Source organism: Saccopteryx leptura, chromosome 3, assembly GCF_036850995.1.
Source record: "Saccopteryx leptura isolate mSacLep1 chromosome 3, mSacLep1_pri_phased_curated, whole genome shotgun sequence".
NCBI lineage: Eukaryota > Metazoa > Chordata > Mammalia > Chiroptera > Emballonuridae > Saccopteryx > Saccopteryx leptura.
The window spans coordinates 14,845,764-14,861,196 of NC_089505.1; the positions used below are offsets into that span (position 1 = coordinate 14,845,764).

At 41.8% G+C, this 15,433-nt stretch overlaps 1 protein-coding gene across 2 annotated transcripts in view; it reads right to left on the minus strand.

Annotated features, from left to right (window-relative positions):
- ESR1 (estrogen receptor 1) overlaps nucleotides 1-14,799 on the minus strand; it is a 343,642-nt gene extending 328,843 nt beyond the window's left edge. The window contains exon 1 of one of the 2 annotated variants that reach the window (XM_066372976.1): nucleotides 14,678-14,799. The gene's annotated coding sequence lies outside the window, so the exon portion shown is untranslated. Of the gene's footprint in view, nucleotides 1-14,673 lie in introns of both variants that reach the window. The other variant, XM_066372975.1, reaches the window with a different exon arrangement.
- Between the last annotated feature and the right edge of the window lie 634 nt (nucleotides 14,800-15,433).

Here is a 15,433-nt window from a genome sequence, read left to right on the forward strand (position 1 = left end):
TGGGCATTATATTAACCTATTAACACATTTTATGTATTTTATTCTTTGGCCCTTAGATTCTTTTTATGTAAGACAAACATTTAATATTGATTGAGTTAAGTAATGTTGGGAGTTGGAGAACACTGATGTTATGTGTTGTTAATAAATGGAAAAGCATTAAGAATGGAGGAATATAATTCCAGTGCTGTTACCTAAATCAGTGGTCCCCAACTTTTTTTGGGCCATGGACTGGTTTAATGTCAGAAAACATTTTCATGGACCAGCCTTTAGGGTGGGACGGATAAATGTATCACGTTACCGAGACAAGCATCAGGAGTGAGTCTTAGACGGATGTAACAGAGGGAATCTGGTCATTTTTTAAAAATAAAACATCGTTCAGACTTAAATATAAATAAAACGGAAATAATGTAAGTTATTTATTCTTTCTCTGCGGACCAGTACCAAATGGACTACGGACTGGTATTGGTCCGTGACCCAGGGGTTGGGGACCACTGACCTAAATGACAGTTATTCAGATAGATGTACGAGGAGTTCAATGACATCTGGAGTCCTCATGGTTTTGTTTCAGACCTCTCTCAAAGTCCAAGCAACATCACATCCTTGGGACTTTCTGGAATAATCAGCTTTAGCTATAAGACCACTCAGAGACTGGTGAGTGCACAGAAACACAAAAATCAAGAAGAAGGAGCAGCACATTGAACAGCTCCGGGTGATTTGCATCCGTTCTACTTTCTCCAGCCCCAGCTGGGCACACAACTTGGTTATCTGCTTAAAAAGCTTATCTTTCCTTCCTCTGTTTTCATTGTCCTTTTCCTTGCTCTCCAAACTAGCTGACTGCACTGGGCAGGCAAGTAGCTACAGGCTCTGTCCCCTTGGAAGTGAGAAGCTATGTCAGATCACCCTTTTAGGAGTCCTGTGGGACACAGGAGAGTTCATTCACAGCGGCTCAGACTCTTTTTATATGATGAAATTGATTGGGGTGACACTGGTGCATACGATCCTATGGTTTCGAGTGGTCATTTCTGTGATAGGTGATCTGGACAGGGGTGCGGGGATAGTAAGGGGTAAAGGAGGCCGAATATAAGGTGACGGAAGATGATTTGACCTTGGGGGGGTGGGCACACAACGCAATGTTCAGACTCTTAAATCAAGGATTAGAAAGACAGTTGTTTAAAATTCCTCCTCCGAGGAGTTTTTGCGAGTGTTCCGAAACAGCCTGCTGTCAGCCATGCCCTTGGGGAAGAGGCTCTATGGGTGGGTTCTCCATCCCCAAGGACAGAATCCCCACCCTCAGGAGACCGGCCCGACCAGTCAGACCCACTGCACTTTTGAGGACAGTGGCAAAGCCTGGAACTAGTGACAGGATTTAACATTTTGGTTAGTCACTAAGTAAAGTCCTTGCCTAGAAACCCGCATCTCCTACACAGCAGGGTAGATAAGCCCCAACTGAAACTTTCCCAAAATATGTCACTGACACAGGCTAACTCTACAACAAGGATCTCACCACACTGAGGCAGTACATGCCAGTCTGGCCCTTAGTGAAATCGGGCTTAGTCCTGAGAATAGTGCGAATGGGCCTCCTGCACATTCAATGTACAGCCAGAAACTTGTTCTGAGTCTCCTTCTGTTAGGTCAAAGGGTGCACCAAAGGGTTGGTTTGGGCAGGGTTGGGATAAATCATCTTATGGCGAGGGGCCATGCTGGGGAAGAGAAGGAGAAGGGGGAGACTGAGGGGAGGGAAGCATCTCTAGCTGATGGGCAGACAGACCTGTGTTCCACATCCCAATCCTCCCTTGCCATTTGGGCAGGTTACATAAGAATAAACCTTACTGTGTCATTCAGTGGACTGACTTTCTGTGCTATTGAATATTTTAAAGGATAGCACAGTATTTACAAACCAGAAAGGCTTTTAATCTTTTCTATCGCTTGCCTGCTACTGGATTCACCAACTGCTAAATAAATACACAGCCTCTCAAGTTGGCTTTTGGCAATAATGACAGCTTGTGCTTTCATTGTAATATATGCATTGCTTTTCAGGAGGTTTGCTAATTAATTTAGAAATGTTCTATGGAGAAATGGAGGAAATGAGACTTGAACTTGAAGGTCAGTAAGTTATTTTCTCTTTTAAATTTATATTAAAAATAACGTGATTACTTAATGATCACAAATGCAAGTGACATGGCTACTTGTTCATCTAATACGTTTTTTTTCCCTTATGAAACTTCCACTTGTCACTTTCAATAATAAATTCAGTAGAAATGTTTCTTGCCCTAGCCAGTTGGCTCAGTAGATAGAGCATCGGCCCAGCGTATGAATGTCCCGGGTTCGATCCCCAGTCAGGGCACATATGAGAAGCAACCATTTGTTTCTCTTTCCCTCACTCTCCCCCTTCTCTTTTTTCTTCCCCTCCCACAGCCAGTGGCTCAATTGGTTGAAGCCTCAACCTCAGGCACTGATGATAACTCAGTTGATTTGAGCATCAGCCCCAGAAGGGGCCTGCTGGATGGATCCTGGTCATGGCACATGTGGGAGTCTGTCTCACTATCTCCCCTCCTCTCACTTTAAAAAAAAAGAAAGAAAGAAAGAAAATATTTTCTCAATGATTAGAATTTAAGAAGCATTTCTCTATGTCTAGGCTGGTAACTGACTATTAAAAGTCTATATTCTGAAGATGTTCTCCTATTTTAGGGTTAAACACACACATTTTATTGTATTCATTATTGGAATCATACAACTAGCAAGAGAAGAGGAGTTTCTGAAATTCACTTGAAGCTATGGTAAAGCTCTGAGGGCACAAGAATGAAATAAAAGATGTTTTTAAAGTTTGAGTTTTACTCTTTTGAGAGAGAGAAATAGAGTAAGAGAGAGAGGGAGAGAGAGAGAGAAGCATCAGTTCATCGTTGCTTCACTTTAGTTGTACATTGATTGCTTCTCGTTTGTGCCTTGACCAGGGATGGGACCGGTGACCTTGGGCTGGCGACCTCAGGCCCAAACCAAGTCAGCAACTGCTTGCTTGAACCAGAGGTCTCTGGGCTGAAGCCACGGGGTCATGTTGATGATCACATGCTCAAGTCAGGGACCCACGCTCAAGCTGGAGACCTCAGGTATCAAACCAGCGACCTAAGCATTCTGAGTTGACACTTGATCCACTGCACCACCATCAGTCAGGCTATCCTATACTCTTGATCACTGTAGATAAAACCCCTAACCTCCCCAACAACATGAAAAGAAACTCAGAGCACACAGCGCATGCAGGGGATTTTTTAATGGGGTAGCTGCTAGATAGTATCCTTCACTTTAAGAAGCACATGAGAAATGTTCATCAGATACTACATATACTTCTAGATCCCAGGCAATTCTGGGCTTGATAAACAAAGAATTTAAATGAAAAATTATTCTCCAAATTGAATGGCCAAATTAGGTCTTCTGTATTCAGGGAGGAAGTCAGGCGAGAGAAGGAGGACACGAATGTGTTCACACACACCACAGTGGTGACTCAAAATTAAGATCGAGATTTACATCCTCTCTCAAAAGACCTGTGCTAAGCTTTGGTACTACAGTCCTGGAAAACGGGCAGAAGTTTCTGGGCTTTTGTTATCCTAGTTTTCTTCTTCATTTGTTTTTTAAGAGGGAATGAAAGAGTGAAATGAGTAGTTTCTAAAGATTTCCTTAATTAAAGCTGACTTGATTCCTCACGTAATAAAACATGTGGTTAAAGACAAAAGCAGTCTCACTTAGCGCAGGCACTGGAAAATCAATGTTTCACTTGTCTGTTCAGCTCAAAGTCCTTGATTATATTATTTGACAAAGCTAAGGAGGGCATAAGTTATTTACCATTGACATCATCAGCAAGCAGGTATGCAGAATGCATACCATATCCTCTCAGGTCTATAGGATGACTTCCATTTCTGTAGATCAATTTTGCCCTTAGAGAAAAAAGTCATGGCCCACAGTGTTCAACAGCAGAGTTGCACCTGCTGCGGCTGTGAGGTAGGGGTTAATCACAGAGACTCAGACGTTGCTCTATGATGTTTGGAAAAGGAGTCATTGCACAAAGCAAGTGAAGAATTCAGCATTACCACTTAATACACACTTTTATCCTTAATACTTGTAAAAACAACTTTTTTATACCTTACTTGCATTCTTCCTAAATTTTTACTTTATTGTAAGATATGCCAGTAGAGTCTTTTAGAGTATTTCAGGAATATTCCATGGGCAATTTCATCTGTAGATTCCAAACATCATCAGCCTGAGGTATTGAAAATGGCCCTGGGTTATTTTTTGTTTGTAAAACACTATCCTATGGCTTCAAACACACAAGACAGGATAGAATAAAAAAGACTTGTTTAATTTCTTAACTTTGTTTTTCCATCTAAAAGGCTAGCATGACTGCATTTTCCCCCTTACTTCCAAGAAGTAATAAACCTAATTTATGAACTTTTTCTCAATAAAAAGAACAACAAATAGAAAATTTAACAGTAAGTTAAGGAGTCTTCAAGATTAGCAGGTACCAATGACAGATTTATAGGGGCCAATATAGTTTATCAAACTATATTTTAGGTCTAGGAAACATGTTCAGAGAAAGTAGTTTATGGTTTCCATACCAAATGGGGGGGGGGACACCACAATGCAAATCCTATTCTAGTGGATTTGTTTATTTCATTGACTATTTTCTATTAAAATCAGTGGTAGAGCATCAGCCTAGTGTGTGGATGTCCTGGGGTCGATTCCTGGTCAGGGCACACAGGAGAAGCGCCCATCTGCTTCTCCAACCATCCCTCTCTTCCTTCTCTCCCTCTCTCTCTTTGCCTCCCACAGCCATGGCTCAAGTGGTTCAAGTGCATCAGCCTGGGCAATGAAGATAGCTCCATGTAGCCTCTGCCTCAGGTGCTAAAAATAGCTCAGTTGAGAGCATGGCCCCAAATGGGCAAAGCATCAGCCCCAGGTGGGGGTCACTGGGTGGATCCCAGTTGGGGCACATGCTGTAGTATCTCTCTCTTATCGCCCCTCCTCTCACTTGGAAAAGAAGAAAAATAAAATTCAAGGGGATATGGAATTTGTCACTCACAAAAATGATAAAGGCAAGACAGAATCGGTGTTTTCAATAAAAAATTCATAAGTATATGGTGTGAGGGTAGAAAAGTCTAATTAAATATAACATTCAATTAATCTATGAAAGAAGATTTTTCTCCATGTGAGTCTATAGATTATGTGGATTTCTTCAACCACCTTGACCCATTAATCTAAAACGGTGAGACCCAATTTCTGGAAATGCTCAGAACGAGACATGTCACAGATCATAATATGAATATGGATAGATTTTGCGCAAATATGAAACAACCTTGGAAATGAACTCGTTTTCTTTTCTTTTTTTAACGCCAGTTTTTTAGGCTCACTCTAAATCATGACACAAAGCAAGAAATTGGCTGTTTTCCAATCAATTTAGACTGTGGACACTGACCAAACTGTTTGACATTTTACCCTCATCCCTTCCATTGCAGCCCACATTCTCCTTCCTTGGTGGCTTTCTGGTTATGCATTATCTGGGTTTGGCCGCCTCTACTACCCACATCAGATAATTGCTCAACTCTCCACTTGGCTTCTTGTTCAGTAGGCCTGACCGAAGAGAATGGATGAGGAAAGAGCCAGCATTTCCCTTTGATCTCTCAGAACTCAGGATTCCATTATATAATCTGCCATAAATCCTAGCAGTAGAGATTGACACCAACTTCCAACCTTGCCACAATATGACACTCCTAGTTGATTCATTACAAATTTTGACATTTCTTAATTAACATGAACTCAATACTTCAGTTTGTCTGCGATAAGACCTTTTTTTTTTTTAGTTGCCTTCTTAATATTTTTAAGGGGTGCCTTAATTTTTTTTTTCCTTCTGCAATCTACGTTTTATATGCCAAATGTTCTAACTGGCTACATGCCGCTAAGATTCAAGCTTGCAGATGTTTCCTTGTGGCCACAGCAAATACCACTCCTGTGAGAATAAGTTTGATAAATAAAATTGGCAACAAATTTAGAACTAAAGAGCTGGATAAAGAGGTTAAGTGCAGCCCTTGTTAGCTACACTTTTATAAATCTACAAACTTTGTTTAATGTACTGAATTCTCAAGTATCAGTAGTAGTGGATTCTAAGACTACCATCAACAAATTCAAGTCTCGAACAATCTAAAAAGCCTCCCTCTATTGAACAGGATAAAGCCCTGTCCCTACTGAACATATCGCCATGAGCGCTAGCACGTAGAAAATTGGCACGTGTACATTTTGCTTTTATTCCAAGTGCTGAGGGAGGAGCAGACTGGATAGGGTCCAGGTGATGAGAACGCAGTGAAGCAAGGGCCCTGCAGAGTCTAAACATGAATAATTTGTGAACCGCTCGGAATGATTGTTACTCAACTACGTTAATATTGCTTAGGCCACATAGTAAGAGGAGACCTTTGCTTTCTTTTCCTTTCCTAGAAAACATTTTTCTATGAATCTTTTCCTTCACAAACTAGATTTGAAGAAATGTGATTTGTGAAGTCTAAATGATCTGGAGGAACAGACCAACAAATAGGCATGAACAATGTTCTTCATCATGTATATTACAATGTCACCTTATCCCTATACTTCTTAAGTTCCGTGTATGCCTAAAATACAAAGCCCAGGCATTTGTCCACCATGAAACAACAGTCTGTGGAGTGGAGTGTCATCATTTGAGATTTATTGTAACTGAAGTTAAATTCCTCAGTGTGCTTGGCCTGTCCCCTGACCCCCACCCCCTATAAGTCTTTGCCTTTTTTTTTAATTGGCACCTTACCTTTTGTTTCTCCTTAGAAGAGAAGAAAGAAAAAAGAGGAAAAGAGAAAGTATAGTTTGACTTTTTCCCTCTATCTTCAAGTCACTGGATTCAGTGCCCCATTCCCTTAAGCACAAAGCATATAAATCAACAGAATGATGACATGTCTTTCTTTTATTCCAAGGGTAAGGGTAGATACCCATGGGTTTGACTGTGCTCACTGCAGTGTCCTAACTCACTGTTCTGAATGGGTAATGCTGGAAGTAAGAACTATAGAATCATATAATGGTATGGCCACAGGGACCATAAAGCTTCTTAGTCTAATGCCTTCATTCAAATTTTGAGGGAAATGGGGCCTCAACAGTCAGACTTGTTCAAACAAAGCCAGAGGCATAACATCTCCTAATTTCAAAATATATTATGAAACTACAGTGATCAAAACAGTTTGGTACTGGCCTAAAGATAGCTATGCAAACCAACAAAACAGAATAAAGAGTCCTAAATAAATCCACACATATACAGTCAACTGATCTTCAATTGTGGTGTTGGGAAAACTAGATATCCACAAGTAAAAGAATAACATAGGACACTATTTTACACAGTACACAAAAATAAACTCAAAATGGATTAAAGACTTCACTATAAGGCCTGAAACTCTAAAACTCCTAGAAGAAAACATAGAAGCTTCGTGACATTGGGCTTGGCAATGATTTCATGAATGTAACACCAACAGCACAGGCAACAAAAGAAAAATAAATAAGTGGAGCTACAGAAAACTAAAAAGAATATACACAGCAAAGGAAACAGTGAACAGAGTAAAAAGACAACCTATGGAATGGGAGAAAATATTTGCCAATCATAAATCTCATAATGGGTTAATCTCCAAAATACATAATATTGATACAACTCAATAACAGAAACATCAATAATCCAATTTTAAAATGGGCTAAGGATATGAATAAACATTTCTCCAAAGACATACAGAGGACCAACAGGCATATGAAAAAATGCTCATCATGACTAATCATCAAATATGGAAATCAAAACCACAATGAGATATCACTCTCATTCGTCTGGATGGCTATTATCAAAAACACAAAGGACAAGTGGTGGTGAGGAAGTGGAGAAATTGGAAACCTAATATTCTCCCCAGAGGAATGCAAAATGGTGCAGCTGCTACGGAAAAGAGTATAGTAGTTCTTTAAAAACAATAATGAACTACCCGATGACCCAGCAATCCTACCTCTGGGCATGCACCCTAAAGAATTGAAACCGGGATCTGGAAGAGACATTAGCACTCTCATGTTCATTCCAGCACTCTTCAAAATAGTTCCTTTTACATGGAAACAAACTAAATGCCCATCAACATAAATGAATAAAGAAAATGAGGTATATACATACAAGGGAATAGTGTTCAGCCTTAAAAAGAAGTCAATTCTGCAACATAGGACAACATGGATGAGCCTGGAGGGCATTACGCTAAGCGAGATAAACTGCAGACAGAAACACAGATGCTGCTTAATTCCACTTACATGAGGCATCTCAATATCAAATTCATAAAGTCAAAGACTGGCATGGTGGTGACGAGAGGCTGGGGGTGGGAAAAATGTAAGTTATTAGTCAACAGGCATGAAGTTTCAGTCAAGTAAGATGAATAAGTTCTAGAGGTCTACAGCATTGTACATATAGTCAACAAAAATGTATTGTACACTTAAAATTTGTTAAGAGGTTAGATCTCATGTTAAGTGTTCTTACCACAATAAATTTTATAAAGACTTATTTAGTATCCAAAATAAAGTACCTAATTATCTTTTTATTAAATTTATGAAAAGAACACAAAGAAATGGAAAGATAATCAATGTTCATGGATTAGAAGAATCAACATAGTTAAAATAGCCATATTAACCAAAGCAATATTCAGCAAATGTCCACTGGCATATTTTAAAGAAATAGAATTTAAAAATCAGATTCGTATGGAACCACAAAAAGACCCCAAATAGCCAAAGCAATTCTGAGACAAAAGGAGCAAAGCCAGAGGTACCACACAACCTGACTTCAAATTATAACCACAAATGACAATCATCAAAACAGCATGGTGTTGGGAAAAAATAAATACATATTTAATAATTATAAACAAATTATAATTTTAATCTAATCTACTAGAAATATAAATTACTTTCTTCCCAATCTGTATCTTGTCCAAATAATTTTACTAGAGAAATATTAAGAGTTACTAGCATTTTATACTCACCTTATTTTTTGCTCCATAAGACACACCTGACCATAAGACACACCTAGGGTTTTAAGGAGGAAAATAAGAAAAAAAAATATTCTGAACCAAATGGTGTGTTAAAGTATTTAATAAAATACCCTATTTTTAGCTCCATAAGATGCATGGGCATTCTCTCCTCCACTTGGGGGGGGGGGGGAGGAGGTGCGTCTTATGGAGCAAAAAAATACTGTATATGAGCAGTGTAATTTTTCAAAGTTCTATCACTTAACAGCATTGTTGATGGGAGTTTGGTACTATAGTGCTTATACCCACTTTACAGATGGGAAAACAGAGTGCTGAGCATGCAAGTTGTTTACTACAGTTACTCAGCTCATCAGTAGCAGAGCAATATCTTTAACTCCCTACCTACTTCTTTCTCTACTAGTCACTTTTGAAACAAAATCTTTTATACAACCATAAAAAAATAATTTCAAAGAGCAAGTTCTAAATAATTTTTTAAATCGTTATTATACCTTGTCTGAAATATTCTAATCACCTCCAAATTGATGTACTCACTCTTCACCTGAAAACTTCAATCTGCGCAGTATTTTACTAAGGCTAAGTTTTCATTTCATCCCAACCCTGCTGCAGGATCTCTAACGCCCACACTAGCAAGTCCAAAACCAGGACATTAACTGCACTCCTGAATTATCTCACACCACCTCTCCACACACTTCTCACCTATATTCCTGTCGGGCTGTTTCATGATTCCTCCAAATGTTTTCTGCACACCTTTGCTTATGGTCTTCCCTGTCCTTATATCTTCTTGTATAAATAGTGCCCATCGTTAAGGTCCTGGGCAAATGTTACTGCCTGCGTGAAATCATCCCTAACCCCCCAACCTCTCCCCCATTTCCCTTCCACCAGAAAGAACTTCCCCTCTTTGTGCTTCCACACCAATGGCGCTCGGCATGCTCAAAACCCTCATCACTTCCTACTCTTCTCTGTTACAGGACGTGATAATGATGGTCTATAGCGCAGATTATAGTCATCATGTAAAAATGCAATGTCCTATCACATGCCTTACTGACTGTAAGTGACATGAAGTCCGTGGGATCAAAGACCGTGTCAGGCTCTACTGAGCACACGGTTATGTTCTCAAGCCTTCCGTGCATCTGGGCACCTTCCCAGACACTGGAGGGCGGGTCTGAACAGAGCCCGCCCCCACACTGGGGGTGCTTTCAGTCTGTCTGGGAGCAGCGACTCTGGGGCAGATCTGAACAAACCACAGCCGGGCCCTGGTAAATATTACTCATTCCTCAAATAAAATCAGGAAAAGCGTTTAACAGTGTGTGTCAAGGTGAACTATATTGGATTCTGCCTAACCCTAATCTCTAAAGCTCTTTTAGTAAAACTCAGTGTAAGCAGGATTTTCCAACTCTCATATAAAAAAAAAAATCTTATATCTGTATTTTTCACGTTGCTTTGAAGTGAAATACATTCACAATGGATTATATCTATGATGTGATCGTCGTTCTTACATACGTTTCTGTACTTGGGTTTTAAGAAAATGAATCCTGACAAATGGTTGGCTATAGTAAATAAAAATGAGAGTTCAAAAGAAAAGTGTGGGATAAACTCAAAATTTCTGGTGGACTTCTTAGTGTCTTTATTGAAATTTAGAAAGAAAATACCCCAGTGAGGCCACTTTTATGAACGGCAGAGAGAGGAAAGGTCACAGAAACGCTCGAGTATCCATTTGCAAAAGGGTTTTGAGGGCATCTTCTGAAACTACCTCCGTGAAGAAGCATGTTCAGATAGCTCAGCCGCCGGCTGACCACTAGATACGTGAGCAGTTGGAAGCAGAGGAAAAAGAAATGCCAAAAACCCAGGGGCAATCTGTTATCCCAGCAAAGGGCAGGAACCTAGAACAGGCACCATGATTACATCTTCTCAGCAAGTCTCACAGTCTCACCTTGCCCAGGATTGCTTTGCTGGGGCCTGTCTCTTCCCCCTTGTGACGGGCAGTGCCAACCGAGGCCCTGGGAGTTGTCTCCAAGGCTGCAGGAAAGGGGAGCTGGAAGACAGCGCCTCAGATATATGTATCCCTTCTTAGCAGGAAACCCCAAAGATCTGAGAGTTGGAACAGCTATAAATAGGAGAGTGAAGCCAGGTTCAGCGTCTGAAGGCTGGGTTGAAAACATGAAGCTTCAGATGTGCCGCCGTAAGAGTCATCGTGGTTTTTATAACAGAGGCTGGGGACGCTCCCGGCTACCCTTCCTCTCAGAGAAGCCAGGAGGCCTCCTGAAGACAGCAGGGTGACCCGGAGGGAGGGGGACTTAGACAGGTGACTAGCAGGCTCTCTGAGTCTATCTACTGCCATCCCTCCAAATCCTGCCCACCCTGCCTGCCATACTCACATTCTAGCGCTGCCACATGGCTGGGTGGCCTGGACTCTTGGCCCACACTGTCACTACCACACATACTCTGGGTCCTTTAGAACATAATCAACCGCCTCTCACAGCCATTTCCTAGTGCCACACCGGGGCTCTTCTCAGTCACTTGGTGACAAGATTTTACATGTAACTAAGTAATAACTTAATTTATACCTTCCATATAAAAGCTCACATTTTAGCCTGACCAGCGGTGGTGCAGTGGATAGAGCGTCAAACTCGGATGCAGGGGACCCAGGTTCAAAACCACAAGGTTGCTGGCTTAAGCATGGGCTCATCCAGCTTGAGCACAAGCTCACCATCTTGAGCACAGGGTCGCTGGCTTGAGCCCAAAGGTCCTGGCTCGAAGCCCAAGGTCACTGGCTTGAGCCAGGGGTCACTCACTCTGCTATAGCCCCCTTGGTCAAGGCACGTATGTGAAAGCAATCAATGAACAACTGAAGTGACACAACTACAAGTTGATGCCTCTCATCCCTCTCCCTTCTTGTATCTCTCTCAGAAAAAAAAAAAAAAAAAGGAATTGTTACAGAGATAGTGAGAGAGGCTAGCCCAGGTCTCCGGCTTCAAGTTGAAATAAAAGAGTACAACTCTATACATGCATGCATGGACTCACACCTTTCCCAAGAACCAAACAAAGTACTTCTTTTGATGTCAAAACAAACGTAACAAGTTTTTGACATACTCATCACAGCAAGAATCTGCCTTTTTTTTTTTTTTGGTACCCTTCTCATCACAAAGGAGTGTGATGGCCCTGACTGTCACAAGGAGAGGAAGAGTGGAACAGTGGAGGGAAGGGCGCTGGAGGTCCCTACACTTCCCTCTTATGCTCTTTTCAAAGGCAGCAGCATGTTGACAGGTGACATGTGTAGCTGAGTGGACCTATTGCCCTTTTTTTATTCAGGCCGAGGTCTAGTCAGATGGACGCAAACTCCTAGTAGCTACAGGCTGACCATTAGCAGCTACAGTGCTGACCATGACTCTGGTCACTTGTTCAAACAGCATTTATTATTCAGCACTGTACTAGGCTTGGAATAAAAATGAGTTTCTAACACTCGAAGCCTGCACGTTGTTTAAGGAGAGGTTAATCTTCTTTAGTCCACAGAGTTATATCTGGCAGTTACTCCAAATAGCCCTACTCTGCAGATGAGGAATTTGAGGCCAGGGGTGAAATTGCACAGCTAGACAGTGGAGGGAGCTATGAACTCAGCTGTGTCCTGTGAATTTGAATTACACGACCTAGTGTCTAAGTCTTCACCAAAGAGTTAACTGCTCTAAAAAACCTGAGCAGAAGTATCAGCTCTCTAGCAAAATATTTTTAGGGGTAAAGAGACCATGCGAGCTCAAATAAAGGTGAGTGGGCAGGCCTATATCTTAACTGACATCAAAGAAATACATGCCAGGAGTATTATACAAGTAACATGAACAGTCTACGCAGAGCTGGGTCACTGTCATTCCTGCCTGTTTTCTTAGTGGACAGTCTGCAACCATGAAGCAGAGCTGTTCTCTGTCCAAAGCAAACTGAAGCCCAACCACTGGCCCTGAGCCCTGACAGTTGTTCTGACCAACTGGGCTAAAGGAATATGGACAAATTCTCCAAGAACCCACAGACAACAATACAGAATTATTAGCAGGCACCCAGTGTGTATCTTCTTATTGTATAGAGGTTTACCGTAAGTGTTGGGGGGGGGGGGGGCAGACAGTACTGCCTCTTAATCCTAAACTGAACGAAAGGTACAGAGTTAATTGAGACAAAAGATAATTGTCCAACTTTGTTCTCACTGCAAGTTTAAAACACATGAGCTTTCTCCCTTTCCTTGACTGCCACAAGCAATAAAACAAAACAAATGCCCCCCAAGGGTCTAAGAAAAATACCCTGCTTGTAAATATAACCTTTATATTTATTTCCAAAATGTTGTGCTTTTTTTTTTCCTACATCTTACATCTCTGATATTTACATTCTTTTTGTTCCTAATTTATTTGAAAATCTAACAACCTCTACAATATTGTGTCTAACCTCTGGAGTATTATAGCTATGCATGCCAAGTCCTAGTGGGCGGTCTTCATAGAATATTTGGAACAAACACGTGCATTTGAGAAATAGAAAGGAATCTTATTGAATCGAAGTGGACTCTTGAACCCTGGATCTCAGAAGTTGCCGTCCAATTTCATCATGGATATGTGTATATCAAAACACATTCAGAACTGGTGGTTTGCCCAGCAACCTCATGCTTAGAGTTGCTCTGCAAGCCTATTAGATCTGGTCCGTAAAACCAAGAGCAATCTGGCGCCTTGGAGCAGGAATCGCGACCATGACCCGAGTCCTGATAAAGCCCAACCCTTATATATAGTAAGACATGGCTTTACGGGCACGCCTGAGAGAACGAGAAATGGTCACCCTCTTGACAGAGCATGAAACATGCAACCTGATGCACATTTCCTGAGCGTGTGGCATTCCTCCGATCAAAATGAAAGTATCCTGCCCTGTCTTCTGTGACTGCCACATCAGGACTGGAGGAGCACACAGCTGGAGGGGGTGGCAGAAGGGGTGGGAGTGGGGGCATTCACGGTCACCAGCCTCCTGCTGCCAAAAAAGTGACTGAGAATTCTCTCCCAGCAGAGCAAACTGAGGCAGCAGGACTCAGAAGAACTTGCCTTAAAACCACAGGGCAGAGACAGGGTGGCTCGCTTCTGTATTGCTAGATTGCATAGCTTTTTAGAAAACCTGACAGCCTTCGGGGAACCAATAGCGGCTTATTCAGATTGCTTACTCCAGATACACATCAATTACGGCAGCAAAGATAAAAAAAACAGGTAGTGTGTTCAGGCCAGCCCACGCCATCAGTCCAATTAATAACTTTCAACATACCAACACATGGCAACAATACAGCTCCTCAGAGCTAGCGCCGAATCCAATAAACACACACTCAGAGGCAGGCGGGCAGCCTATCAGTGCTGTGCTGAGGAAAGGGCGGCCGCGCTGACCTCGGAATCAGCTGAATATTATTCCCAAAGTGAATTTCCCCCGTCCCCAGCTTAGATTTAACCTGTTAGTCCCGCACTTGTCAGCAACATTGCAAAATATCCCTGGAGCTTAAGAGGAAAAGGAGCCTCGTTTCACATGGGAGGGAAGCTGTAAAGTGACCTCCTGCTTGTAAATAGTAGCACAGACAGCAAAGAGGGCGAAAAAGAAATGGAAAGAGAAGAAACAGGAGTACCTACTTGAGAAGAATGTCCCTCAAGGACTGTCTTCTTATGCTATGGCATGGGCAAGAGAAGGGGCCAGGTAACCTTTCGAGCCCGTTAGGGAGCTTCTGAGCATGAAGCTTGCATTTGCAGTGTTGGTGAAGTCGGCTCTGAGGCAGAAGACAGGACGCTGCTGTGACCATGAAATTAGGAAGTGCAGGCACTCAAAACTAAAGATCTAGCACCACCATTTGACTAGGAATGGAAAATCTCCCGAACAGAACCGAGTGGGGGCGGCCTTCCGCTCCCCACACCAGGCCGGATTCTAACTTTCTTAGCACTTTGGTCAAAGCAGACGATTCCCAAGGGGTTAAGGAATCTGGGTCATCTGCCCGGCATTTTTTTTTTTTTTTTTCTGTAATCCAGAGCAAGAGTGAGGAGCGTTGGGGTAACTCTCTCCCTCGGCGGGCGGTCGACTGAACAACCGGTGCTGCATTTCTTGTCCAGGATTCATGAGGTTCTTGACTCCAGGAACCTGCGGAGGCTTAGCTGCTCTCTGACTTCAGCCTTTCCTCCCGTCCTACGAGCCTCCCCGTACACTGTCTGGCATCTGCTGCAGCCCTTAAAGGAGAGTGTGTGGGTGTTTTATTCTGTTTACTCTGAGGTCAACATTCAGAAGTTAAAAAAAAAAAATGGGCTAAGGAGTAAAATGGGAATTTCTTAAAAAGATATCGAAATGTTAATACCTTATCAAATCTGCTGTGGTTTAAGTAGTTATATATTATAAAGTAT